The 14,289-nt window shown below is 42.4% G+C and overlaps 2 non-coding genes across 2 annotated transcripts; one reads left to right on the forward strand and one right to left on the reverse strand.

Annotated features, from left to right (window-relative positions):
* Nucleotides 1–2,136: 2,136 nt before the first annotated feature.
* Nucleotides 2,137–2,208, reverse strand: Trnaa-ugc. The gene has a single exon. It is a non-coding gene; the product is annotated as a tRNA-Ala (tRNA).
* Nucleotides 2,209–2,564: 356 nt separating this feature from the next.
* Trnaa-ugc lies at nucleotides 2,565–2,636 on the forward strand. Its single transcript has one exon. It is a non-coding gene; the product is annotated as a tRNA-Ala (tRNA).
* The last annotated feature ends 11,653 nt before the right edge of the window (nucleotides 2,637–14,289 follow it).

Below are 14,289 nucleotides of genomic sequence, written 5' to 3' on the forward strand. Positions count from 1 at the left end.
TTTCACCTTCAACAAAATTAGACAACTTTTTAGCCCATCTTATAATGGTTTCGTTTTCAAGCCCTTCATTTCCGTAGAACCCATCACTTCGTTGTCTTCGCTTTTGAGCCCTTTAAATCCCATTGTCTGTCCTCTTATCACCAGTGTCCAACGTTGTTTCCAAGCCACTGCCTTACCTGTATGGAAATCAATCAGAGGGATGAACGAGAAGGCACTGCCTGCAATTCCAATTGTTTTTGAATCTTCCTAAACGAAAGCTATAAAATGTAATGGAACGCTGGTAAATAGCAAGCAATGAGAATCGCTGCCATTGAGTGATATGCATAAGTCCTTGAGCTCACGCTTATGAATATGTGGTCAACTGTACTTCTGGCCCTGCTTTGACAGCTGACAACTGTCAATTTCGGCCTGGCGCACCTGATGTGTGCTCATGGAATTTATTTAATTTCCGCCTGGCCATTCAAGTAAATTGACTTTCACCGCACCCCCGGCCCACTCTTTTCACTTCACGTGTGGGAGACAAACAAAAGCCGTGTGCTAATGCAAATTTGGACAGATCTTTGGATAAACATCGCAATGGAATAGTCAAAGTTCCAGCGACACATTCCACTACGAAAAAAATGGGTGATGACTGATAGTTATCAACATAAAATCCTTGTACGAAAATAATAAAGAAATACTACATATATCAAAAATTCTTTAAATAATAAAAAATTAAATAATTTTAAATAGAAATATCCATTTTTACAGTTGAGAATTCCGTTCTAACCCATTAGGATGGTATAGGATTGAACTAGTTTTTAAACATAAGTTGCATTATTTTGTTGCAGTGTCATGTTCGCGTTTTCGGCAACTCCGTGGCGACATTTCGCTGCTCTACTCGGTTGCCCTTATCGGTTTAATTAGTTTTTGAAAAAGTTGGACCAACAAACTCGTGAAACGCGGCAAGGGCGGCCAGTCGTGCAGATAGAACTAGCAGTACTGGCAATTATGAAATGGCAAATAAGTTGCCACTTGGAGAGCGGGGCAATTGCATTTAAAGCGCAACGCCTTTACATTTAATTAAGGCCGAACGAAGGGCGCCACCTGCTCTGTTTGCCGATTCACCTGTTTATCTCCTCGAGTTTGTTGGGTGGTGGTGGGTGGCACTTTCTTAGCTCCCTGCCGATTTGCATGAATATTTATTGCGAATGCCGCTTTAAACGCAGCTTCCTGGGAAAACGTCGCCGGATTAGGCAACAAATTTATATGCACCAAAAACGAAATCAACAAACACAAAGAAACGAGAAAGAAGGCAAAAATGCAGCTGCGAAGGCGGAGATTTTGCCAAAAACTTTTCGGGCACCTGCAATAAAAAAGTTTTCTTTAATCCTAGCAGGGGGTTTTCGTAATAAATGATTTAAATTGCGCTATCAATGAAACTGGACACCTAATGAAAGAGAGTTGCTGAGAAAAAATACTTAGAAAACGCTATGAAAATCGAACTGATAGTCCTGGTAGAAAAATTCACCGCCATCGAAATAATTTGTCCCCGAACAAAAAACTCAAATGAACTTTCAAAACTCAAACCGTGCAAAAATCGTTCAATCTTCTTAAGCAACCGACCAGGCGGCCAGAAAAACCCAGACAGCCAACGGAACCGATTCAATTTAACTTTCGAACGAAACACGCACACCGTTGTGCAAATAAAAATAAAATTACACACACATTAGCCGGCACATATACGGTACATATATGTGTTTGCTTTGTCACGGTTCTTTGCATACAGCCATCTCGCTTTAACTCTAGCGCCAGCAGCAGGCGGTCCTACTCGCACTCACACAAGCAGTGCATTTTACAGTTTTGAAACGATCATGCGGGCGCGTTGGAAATGTGCGAGCGGTACGATGCTCGCTGTGCGTTGCTGATCGCCTGGTTGCTACATGGATCACTTTATCGATTTTACGAAGAAGCGAATCGATTTTTTTTTGGTTTTGTGATCTCAGAATCGGAATCATGACCGCCGTCAGATGATCGTGTGGGCATGGCTTTTTCACAACTCGAACGAGACAAAACCTCAAAAGAGCATCACCACAACGATCGGTGCTCATATATGGTTGTGAATAAAAACAAAAAATGGAAAACAAAAAATGTACTTGGAGATGCCGGGGATTGAACCCGGGGCCTCTCACATGCAAAGCGAGCGCTCTACCACTGAGCTACATCCCCGATGTACTATTGGCGAGCAAAACGCCTATACAAGGCAAGCGTATGGTGGTGGGTAAGCAAACTAAAATGAAATGCGCACACAGCGCTGGTAATGTGTTAATGATAACTTTTTGTATAAATGCAATGATATTGTTGTAAATGCACTTGCTTGTTTTTACTTTATTAAATATATTTTTTTGAAAAATCCTCCAGTCATATTATATTATTTTAAAATGATATACGCGTTTTTATTCTTTCGTAGTACAAAATGTGTGCTCTAATCCAACTTCCTATATCCTTTTCAACCTGCAATATGGATTTTAATCGACACCCCTTCCCCCACTGCAAAATGCATTTTGGTCGGATTGTTTCACATCGGGGATGTAGCTCAGTGGTAGAGCGCTCGCTTTGCATGTGAGAGGCCCCGGGTTCAATCCCCGGCATCTCCAAGTACATTTTTTTGTTTTCATTTTTCTTTTGTGTTTTACATATTTTTGGCTCTTTAAATGCGTTTAGAGCTGGTATCGCAAAGGCGATGCTTGTGTGAGGGCCATGCCCAGAGACTTGATTTATGCGCAACGAGGCGGCAATAATGAATTATTTATGCCGATTTACGGGTGCCAGGCAGGTCTGCATGTCAATTGGCAGGAACACACTAGTATTTTGCAGACTAGTGGAAGGAAATCGAGGGGAGGCCGAAAACTTGAACGATTCTCTTGGCCAGTGTTTGACTTTTGGCAGCATTTAGGCCAAACTCGTAGCCGCAATGCAGTCAAGTGGTTAAATTGTGTATACCCAGACTGCTGTGAAAGGAAATTGGCTTGTTCTCACTTTTGCAACATTTGCCGACTCGAAATTAAAATTAAATTTTGCATGAGCTTGAAAGCAACCCAGCAGCAGCAGCAGTTTAAATATTGGCCAGGCTCAGGACATGCAATTGATTTTGTTGCGGTCGAATAGGGGAAACATTCCCAAGTATTTGACATGTTTCTCGATCACAGACTCTTTGTTCCTTCTACACATCTTGACCTATCAATTAGCAAGAAGCATAGGCGAAAATTTAAAAGTTGAAAATCCGAAGTGGTAAATGCTAAATGCTAAATCAGAAATGCCAAATCCCAACGCCCAGACACAAGTGGCATAAATAAGATTATGCCAGGTCTCGTGTTGGATTGAAATTAATTACCATAACGACGTCTGCTCGTGTCAGTGTGTGGGATTTATTTGCCGGCAATAAATATTTTATAACAGAGCTGAACTGTGCTGGCCCCTGATGGACTTGAAGGCATAATTTGAATAAAAGAAAATCCAAATCGAAATTGTCACACAGGATTTATGTAATTGCATAAACACCGCAAGGACATTCGCACACACGTGCCTGCGAGTCGAGTGTCCTGTCTCTCGAAAGGCCTCGATTCGGTTGCTTTCGGTATCCTTTACTGCTAAATAATTGAGGCAACAAACTAAACAAATGACATAACCTCAATTTCGTGACGTGCCCCTTGGACAGGGAAAAGGATGTTCAATCTATTTAAGTTTTCCTCCGGAAAAGAACACCCGTCTTGTATTTGTGCGTTGTACTTAAGTTATCGATTACATGGTCTGTGAATACGAAATATTCTCATTCTCTGCTAAACTAATTGGTAAAGTGCCTATTAAATGTATCTTTAGTATGTATGTTTTGTATGGAAAATATGTCTTTTGCTGTATAAAAGAATTTATTAGCATTTATTTGAAATCACTGATAAAGTTTTGTATGTACTCCTAGGCAGCATATGTGTACTGTTGCATACTTTTGCACACCTTTCAAGTTTCCCAATTTTGGTCTCTGGTTTCTTACCTATTCATTATTTTTATTTTTATATAGTTTCCTAGTTGTTTACAAACGATAAGTAAATCAACACCTATCCAATCTGGCGCATTAGGACCCCACCACACCTACGATTAAAACGATACTGTGTACAATTATATTAGAGACTATGTATGCACTTCTATGCGGCTCCTGGTAATCGCATGACCCCAGCCCCCAAGCCAAGCTTAGTTCTAATTAGGAAACCACAAGTGCAGGGGCCGATAAGAAATTGTAAATGCAGTGGCAGACTTTGGTTGCCGGAGATCTAAGGTCCTAAGACCCCGGCTTAATCACATTAAATGCACATTTAAAATTCTCTTTCTCGGTTACATCGGCAGTTTCCTGCATGCCAGTATCATCATCAACAGCATCCTCATCGACAGGACGAGTATCAATGTCGGGGGTTTTCTGCGAAAGTGAAAAACCAATACATATTTCCGGTGCATGGGGTTGTGATGGTTTGAAGGGGATGAGGATGTTTCGACCAAGGATGCTGCCCAAAGGACATCTGGTTGTGCGTGAGTTGCTGCCGTTGTCTCCGTTCGTGTCTCCGTCTCTGTGTGTGCGTATATGGTAAATTAATAATGCATTCGATATCGAAGCCACTTTGCATTCAAATTCAATTGTGCATGCGTGCAAATTCAATTCCCCAAAGCCCAAAAGCATAAACTAAACAAGAGAGAACGCTATAGTCGAGTTCCCCGACTATCTGATACCCGTTACTCAGCTAGTGTAAGTGCGAAGGACAGTTTTTGGCGGTTTGTGGGCGTTAGAGTGGGCGTGGCAAAAAGTTTTTTCGCGAAAAGATAGAAATTTACAAGACTAATACAAAAATGAAAAAATATCAAAACATTTTTCAAAAGTGTGGGCGTGGCAGCTTTGGGCGGTTTGTGGGCGTAAGAGTGGGCGTGGCAAAAAGATTTTTTGCAAGTCGATAGAAATTTTCAAGACCAATACAAAAATGAAAAAATATTAAAACATTTTTCAAAAGTGTGGGCGTGGCAGTTTTGGGCGGTTTGTGGGCGTTAGAGTGGGCGTGGCAAAAAGTTTTTTTGCAAATCGATAGAAATTTACCATACCAATACAAAAATGGAAAAATATCAAAACATTTTTTAAAAGTGTGGGCGTCGCAGTTTTGGGCGGTTTGTGGGCGTTAGAGTGGGCGTGGCAACATGAATCGACAAACTTGCGCTGCGTCTATGTCTCTGGAGTCTGTGTGCTTAGTCTCAACTTTCTAGCTTTTGTAGTTCCTGAGATCTCGACGTTCATACGGACAGACGGACAGACGGACAGACGGACAGACGGACAGACGGACGGACAGACGGACATGGCCAAATCGACTCGGCTATTGATCCTGATCAAGAATATATATACTTTATATGGTCGGAAACGCTTCCTTCTGCCTGTTACATACTTTTCAACGAATCTAGTATACCCTTTTACTCTACGAGTAACGGGTATAATTATATTGCTGCAAAATTTAAATGCGCAACTATTTTCGTTGCATTTGGGCACATGACAATTGCAATTGCAAGTGTCAAAAAAGGAAGCGGCTTCGCCTAAGCCAACCAGTACCAATACCAATACCCATACCAATGCTAGTATCCCATTCCATAAATACACTACCCAACATAAATACTAGCAACGCAACCCAAACCTGCAACACAATCACGTTTCAATTAACAGCCATGGCCGGCACTGTACTTCAGTCGCATGGCACTACTACAGTGCAGAGTGCTGGCCATTTGGTGCTGGCCATATTCGTATGTAAAACACGCACGCAACGGCTGCTCATCGGGCAGGGCTTAATGGTCCTGGTCCAGGATTCTGGACATCATAATTCCGGCCACAATTCCCAAACACCGCAAACACATAAGGGAGTGTGCAGCGGGTCGGGTCGTGTTGGGTTGGGTTCGGCTGCTATGGGCTGGTTTGGGTGGCTTGGGTGGTTTGGGTGGCAGGTGGTTGGGGTCAGCAGTTGCAGTTGACCAGGGCAAAGTTCTATGGGGCCCACGAACTAATTACGTTAATATGCGACAACGTTTTCATAGGCGAAAAATGTTTGCTGCACTGCGGACGCTGTACACTCAACGAATGTTAGTGCCCAAATTGGCAATTAGTCTAACACAATTTTACAAATCGGGCTTAATCAACTGAAGTGGGCGGGCTAGGCCTTCTAAGCCAATTTGAATTAAATAAGCCAAGTTCATTTCGGTGAATGTATCAATAATTCTTTTTATGTTTATAGACTGTTTATTACATTTTTTCAACTTACATTACTTTTTTACTTTTAACAAATTGAAATTTGGTGCCTATACTGCATATTCTTTTATATTAATTTACCATAACTCCTATCCCAAATTGGCTAAGTGCAGCTAAGGGGCAGCAGAGGTAGGATGGTGTTGCATTTGCAATTGGATAACCAAGACTGGTGTAAATGAGTGGAGCACAAAGTGGAGCTCACTTGAGGAATGCTCGATTGGATTTCGAAGGCAGCATTGCCAAAACTTGCCGAATTATCCAAGGAGGTGCGTACTTTTCGAATACAGAAGCATTACGACGCTAACAAGTGACTGCTGCGCATCAGTTGTCAGTGGGGAAACCGCTCGCCACATCGCTCCTGCCCCACTGCCCCATCCGCTGGAGAAGATGCAACTGTTTGGATGCCGGACTATTAGGAATGCCAACACAACGGGCCCGGATGAGCGGACGTGGACCAGTTGCGTACGTGTTGAACATCGGTTACCATACCTGCAGCGGGATCCACTAAGCCAAGCAGCATTACCCAGCTACGATTCCAGTCCCCCTCCGCCCCCCCACATTCATATAACCATAAAGCCATCCCATCCCCAAGCACATGGCCACCAACACCACCACCTCCTCCAGCACCACCGTCACCACCCCCCGCGTGTGTGCATTCATAAATAAGGCATCCAACGAGGCAGACTCAGCAGGGAGCACAACTACAGGCTGACCTGTCCATCCAGGTTAACGGGAAGACGCACATAGCAACACACCGCTACACTGTAAGAAATGCAGTTGCGTTATTGCCGGATCAAATCTGCTACACTCTACTGCTTAAATAATTCAAAAAAGTCACCATTTTAAATCTTATGATATTCCAGAAACTTTTATATGATATACTATTTAAGTATCTGCATAGTCCTTACGTACTTACTGATTTTTCTCAGTGCAAATTTTCCCTTGGCGCACACACACATTCGATCACTCGCTCACGTAGGTCGCTCAAAGTCCTGCGGCCCATTCTCGTGCGGAAAAAGGAGGAGTGACAGGACGGGAAGTGGACAGATGGATGCTGCTCCTGCTGTTGACAGTGCCTGCTGTCATTCATTCATTAATGCATTTTCCTGATTTTCACTCATTTAACTCTATAGATTTTTCATTTTGCCTATTACGAGCCAGGGCATCAGGACACCAGGGTCAGCTGCTGGATGAGAAATAGAGAAGAGGTGGATGGGAATGGGAATGGGATAGTATGGGAATGGCAATGAGGACGACGTGGCCGTCGGCTCTCGCATGTCCTGACCTCTTTGGCCTGGCCTGTTGGTTTTGTCCTGGCCCCGGGAGCCATGCTTCATTTACTTTGTTGTCGGTGGCCATTAGTTTTGACGCACTTTGGACCAGCTCCCCACCTGATGCGATGGCCATTGGCCATCCACTGGGATGCCGATGCTGATGGTGATGGTGATGGTGATGTGGGGAATGGAAATCCCTGCCTGCCCAAAGGCACAATCCCGGACGGCATTGTGGGGTTAAGTGGGCTGTGTGTGTGCGGAATGAGCATAATGGATTGACAGGCTTCGTTAGCAGGAGCTGGTAAGCTGAGTTCAATCAAATCGCAGGCAAACTTTCAAATATATCAATGTAAATCAGCAATCGATTCCGGATGCACATCGTAATCGATAGAAAGTAAACATATTGCCTGGCGAAAGTTTGTATTACTTTTTCGAAGCGGAAAAGGGTCAAAGGACCAGATTCTCTAGCTCACAGTTGGAATAATTAGATTCGCAGTTAGGTAAACGTTTTCGGTGTACAAAGGAGGTATATCTGTTGTCTTGTTTTCGTGATATAGCTAAGCTTACCACTTTCTAGGCTACGTGTGCTTGGGGTTCTTTTTAACCATTTGCTTATCGATTTACTCCTTCAATTTCGATTTAATCCAATCAATCGAAAGGTAAGCAAATCCGAACTGAAGTTCCAGCACCGCAATGTGCTCGTTCTCTGTTTTTCAACACCCTACTTTATCCGTAGCTCACTCTCCGATATCCTGGCTCAAGTGTCGCTTTCTTTTTTTTTGCAGCTTTCCTTGGGCAAACACAGACGACACTTCTTCAGCTTCAGCTGCTTTTTATCTGCTTCCCGATTTTCCGAGCGTTTAGGCAACAATAACAGCAACAGCAGCAGGAGCAAGTTGGGTAAACAAAAAGTCGGACTTGGAGAGTCCAGGATTCCACAGAGATGACGTACAATGATTAAGAAACAATTTGGAGGTACATATAAATATTAAAAAAATCTACTAAGACCAATGCTCCTTAAATAAGTCCGTATTTTAGAATTTTTATTTGAGGTAAAGAACAACAAATTTATGTATGTACTGCAGTTAATAAAGAAATATAAAAAATAATGTTTATCCACTAATTTAATTTGACAAGTTTGTGTAGTTTTAATCTATTCTCCGATTTTGTTTCCTTGAATACTTTTTGGTTAACTCAATAGCTCGGATATCAAACAGATTTGTCTAGAAAATAGCTCAGTTGACCAGCCCTGCCGCCCGCCCCCTCTCTCTCACCTTTCCCCGCCGCTTTTCACACTAAATGACGCTCGAGGACAACGACAAGGACTCCTGGCGCCGCCAGCGTGGAAAAGTCAAAAGGCCACGACTTGGTCTAAAACTGACTTTGGCTTTTCAGGTATAATTAATCTTGTTTAGCTCTTGTTGTTGCCCGGCTGCTTGACTGTCTGTCCGTTTGTCTGTCACCCAGGGCTCCTGTTTGTTTGTCTAGCCATTCGGACAGCTCCTTGAACAGGACATCCTCCCCAAACCTTCCGAAAAAAAAACAAAAAACACCTCCACCGTAACCCCCGTAATGTATTTAGAACGAGTTTAATTTGCTCGCCAGCACATTTTTCTCCTTTCACAAGAGCGAGAGTCCAGGGCCAGGTTAACTATTAATTTTCGGCCCTTGAGCAAGATTAACGAGTGCATGATTGCCTCAAATTGTCTAGGAAAATGAAGGGGGGCTCGTCAGTTGGGTGGCATGGCCCCCCAAGTGGATGGTTGCTGGCTTAATGCCGAAATTCATGGCATACTTCAAGGCGCTGCCGGCGACCCAAGACCGAAATTTATTTTCGTCCATTGCAATTTTGTCGCCATTTTCAAGTTGATTTTTATTTTGTTTCTGTTTTTCGTCCTGGCCAACTTGACTTGCTTGAATGGGTGATAGGGTAATGGAGGAGGGCTAAGCTAAAGGTCCTTTTCTTTGGCTTATTTTGCCACTGCAACTTCTTTAGCTTCTTGATTTTCCTACGCCCGCTGGGCGGTGGTAATTAATTTTGTTGCATGTCACAGCTGCTCGGTGAATTTATTTTGTTTACTGTTTAGCCAGATAATCGCAATTCAGTTTGCTTTGCACAGTTTGAAAATCGTTTTATCAAATAATTATAATAGCTTAAATATTACTCGATTTAATTAGGAACTTTATAGGCTGGCAATTAATTTCAATTTGCAGCTTAAACATAAACATATTTAATATATTGTGGTAATTTTAAAACAAAAATGAATAATGCTGACTCGGTTATAAGAATAAATAAATTTTAATAAAATACAATTGTAATAGAAATAGAGATATTTTTAGAAAGGTTTCAATCAAGTTCAACGTTTTTTATATGTCTACAATCATTTTGTCACGGCATTCCAGAATGCAATATTTGTTTCCAGTTAACATTTGCATCGACCTAAAAATGAAAACATTCTCTAAAATATCGAATCAAAATGGAAAATTGTAAAATTGTAGAAACATTTCGCATTGATTTTGCAAATCCGTAAACCTAAGCAGAAGACCTTTCAACCTCTCGAAAAATTGCTTTCCTCTCTCGTTGGCTTTGTTTTCTGTCCAGAAATTTTGCTCGTTTTCGCATTTCTTGTTGCCTGTTAAGTAAAATGTTTTCATTGTATTTGAAATGCTGCCAGGAGCAGGAGCAGGAGCAGGAGACGAAGTTGGAGGAGCAGGGGCAAAATGGGGCCAGGATTGGCTACACTATGTTGTTTGTTATTGCAACAAAGCTGGATGTGTTTTTGCAGTTGACACCTGAAATGCAAACACATTTGCCACAGCCGCTGAACAGGATCAGCTTCGGATTCATTCTGAGGACTCTGGCGCCAGGATGGGACGAGGACGAGGGATCCAGATTACAGAAATGCAGATGCACCAGCTGCTGCTTATGGATGCCACTCAATGGCTATGTGTGCGTAACTCTGCATTTGTGTGTGTGTGTGTGTGTGCGGCTGACAAGCTGCAGTTGTTGCACATGAAAGAGTTCGAAAGGCAAAAGTCTTGTTTTCATTTTCCAGCTACACGAGAAAGTCGAGCCAGCGCTTGACTCTCGAACTTCCCACTGGAGGTCACCGCAAGTTGACCCAGTCTGGCTCGAAATTAAACCCAATGTTTGGCAATCCAACTCCGCCTTTTCTCTGACTAGCTCTGGCATATAACTGCAAATTAAAATCGATAATTTGTTCATTAATCTCATTAGGAGTATAAGGACTTTCAAATCCCATATCCTTGATTTGAAAATTGTTTCATGTATCCCAAAGGTAAATCATACTATTGGTTTTTATAAAGGTAATGGCTGTATTTTTTGTATCTGCTTTCTTTTCCCTTGAAATGCATTACCATGTGGACTCCTGTTGGACAGAAGTAAGCCCCACCCTTGATCCCGTGTTGCCATTATTGACCTATGTACCCGCTGACAACCTTCGACCACATTTGCATTAAGTGCCGCTTAACACGGAATCTCAATCTTTTATGCAAAGTACTGTCCTCCACCTCCAGTTCCACCTGCAACTTGAGGTCCTTTTGCACTGCCGAAATGTGGCTGCCATCCGTGTGTCCTGCAGGGGTTTCAATAACTCCGGTCGAAGTTGTCTGCGCCCAGGCCATGAATCACTTTGAGTCCTTCTGCGGCTTCGATGACTGTCAACGGGATTTGGTTGCACTGCATCTGCTTGGCTGTGGGCATATGGATTCTGCCCCCTGGAATCCGCTTTTATGCAAAACACCTCCTGATGTCCCTGTCCTTGTACTCCTTTGATTCACTATTCCTTCTGCTTAAAGATTTACTGAAAGGTAATAATAATATTACACAATATTTAAGTTTCTTTCTTTTGTCTAAGATGATGATTTAATTTCAAATCCGTTATTTCGTTCCCCTGACTGACCTTTCAACTTTATTCCATTGTGGCTGAGAACGCATTTGTGCATTTCGGCGATTGCCTAATGCAGCGTTGAATAATTTTAGCAAAAATCAAATATTTGACTGCGAATCCTTTGTGCGCCATCTAACCTCCACTTCCTTTGCTCCCCGGAGGTCCTGGCTCCTTTGCCCTTCCTTCCTGGTCGAATCCAAAGCAGCCAGGCAAACGTCTGAAGGGCAAACAAACTTTTTGCCCGCGCCGGTTAATTTAGTCGATTCAGCTGCGACTGGAACAAAAAAAAAAAAAATGAATAAAAAAATAAAAGGGAATAAAATGAGAAACTTGCATACCGTGTGCATTACGTTTCATTTGATTCGGGTGCTGAAATTTTTATGCGCTGCACTGGCAGTGCGAAAAATTCACAAAATCAACAGAGAATTGCCAGGCTTCGGTTCTCTGATTGAAATTTCAGTTGAGAAAATTACACACTGCCACATTATGTCCATAATTGGGTTTGAATTGCAATTTGGGTCCGCAATTAGTTGGTTGTTATGTAGAAACTCGGTTCAAAGCACTTCTGCAGCGGATGTGCTAACCACCATTTGTACAGGTTCAGGTGGATACTTCGATGTCTGGCACGGTATCTTCAGGTCCGTGGGGACAGTTGGCTTAAACAAATGGCCCGGCAAATTTCGGGCACTAAATCAGTGCAATTTTCGTATCACACCACATTACTCACCGGCCGCTTGTTTATTTGCAATGCATTTTTGTTATATATCGGTGTTCTACGCCTCGTTCCTTACATTTGTATATATGTGTATGTATGTGCACTTTTATGTGCATCCGGCCTCTGCAATTTTGCTAAGCAAACTTTATGTCCACCTCTGTAGACGCACGCCGCCCCATCCCTCCACTGCCAAACACCAGTGGCCATATTTCTAGTTCCCCTGGCAAGAAGAAGGTAAGAAGCGAGAAAAAACAAGCAAGGAGCAGGAATGCAAATTTATGGTCAGACAAAGTTGTGTAGACGTTGCAAGCGGTGGCAGCAATTATATATTGCAAAAGGGGGTTTTCCAGCCGTGCGAAAGGTTGGTTTAGGTGCCGGGCCAAAAGTAAGAGTGCCCCAAGGTGCAGTATAAAAATGATTAAATTTCCCCGGTGGAAAAATGCTTTTTCCAGTCTCCAGCGATTGTGGTTATTTTGCTATTCTTTCAGGATAATTTTTAATTTTGTTGTATATCGTATACAAAAGGAAAAGGGAACCTAAAATGAATGTTTCTGAGAGCAATGCCTATTTCACATTTTGAGCATCTGCTAAAATCCTGTTTAAGTGCCAGTTAAATGCTTAACTGGTTAATTGCATTAAAACAATGTTTATTTATTAAATACCACAAGGCACTACTTTCTTCCAGTGCCCTGTAGCACACTATAAATCCCATCGGTTAAGCTGTTCTAATGAGCCGGTCATAAAAGCATTGGTAAGAGCGGCAACCTGGGCATTTACTTATTTATTTATGTGTATAACTTTGGTGGAACTTATTAGGTAAAGTGGTTTGGCTCAATCCAAACTATAAGCTCTATCAAAAAGTTGGCAAAGCCGCTGCAATCTAAAGCACCTTGAGGGATTTTGCGAGCGGAACAAAGATTTACTTAGCCAACATTTCAATTAGTACCGCATTTTTGTGCTGATCAATAGGAAAAAGTTTTGCTCAACCGCAAAACAATGGCGCACCGCAAAAGCCACAAAAACTGCCGTCGTTGGCCAAAAGCGGAACTTCAATTTATGCCATCGCACCCGTTTGCCGATTGAAATTTTTTGCCATGTTATGCAAGAGATAGAATTTCTAGACCTCCACCTGGCGCATAAATTACGCACGCACATTTGTCGCCTGCGAATCTCACCCACCACCACCACTTCCGTTTCCGCTTTAGCCCCCATCCACTTCCGGCCCGCTTGGGCATAAGTTAATGCGTCCTTATAGGCAATAAAATTTAAGTTTCTCCACTCCCAGCGCTGGCTGCTTAAATTTTTCATGAGCGAGTTACCTTCTTCAGTTCGCAATAAGTTTGTGCTACCAAAAAAGTTTCCCTAAAACTTAACGAAATTTAGTGGCGCCCGGCAGTGAGTCCTGGAAGTGGAAGTGGAAGTCGTGGTCGTGGTAGTGGTCCTGGTCCTGGTTATGGTCCTGGCCATTGCCCCAAAACTTGTTGTTCTTGTTAATTGAAGCGTTCGGTTAGTGCAGAAATTAAGTTTGCGGTGGACCCGGCCACTTGGCCACTTTTACTTCCCATTTTGCTTGGGTGTTGCGCCAGTTGAAACATAATTACCAGTTAATTTTTATTAAGCTGCGATAAAAAGCGTCTGCAGTGGCAAATAGGGATGGCTTATTGGATGCAAGTTTGATGCTTTATCTCAAGATGACTGCAAAGTTTTGAAGTAGAACATCGTTTCGGGATTTCTTAATTATATTGGGTATTGTGATATGTTGAGTGAAGAAGGAAGAGTAAGTGGATGTATACTAAATACTTAAAATGTTCTAAAGATTTTCAATACTTACATATATATTGTATATTAGCTGTTTAACTGTTTTTCGCCCTTATCCATTGCCTTAAAATAGCGAACCTCTGGAGAACCTACGAACCTAAATTATTACTAATCCCCCCGAGGACGTTTATTGACACGTGAATGGCTGAACAACAAGTGTGGATGCCACGGAATGTCCTGAAGCGGTTGGCAGATTGCTTGTTGTCCTGTTTTCTTTGGCCTGCAGCTGTGAAAGGTGTGCAAGGTGGTGAGCAAATATTTTGCTTGACA

The sequence above is a fragment of the Drosophila yakuba genome, chromosome 2R (assembly GCF_016746365.2).
Source record: "Drosophila yakuba strain Tai18E2 chromosome 2R, Prin_Dyak_Tai18E2_2.1, whole genome shotgun sequence".
NCBI classification, from domain to species: domain Eukaryota; kingdom Metazoa; phylum Arthropoda; class Insecta; order Diptera; family Drosophilidae; genus Drosophila; species Drosophila yakuba.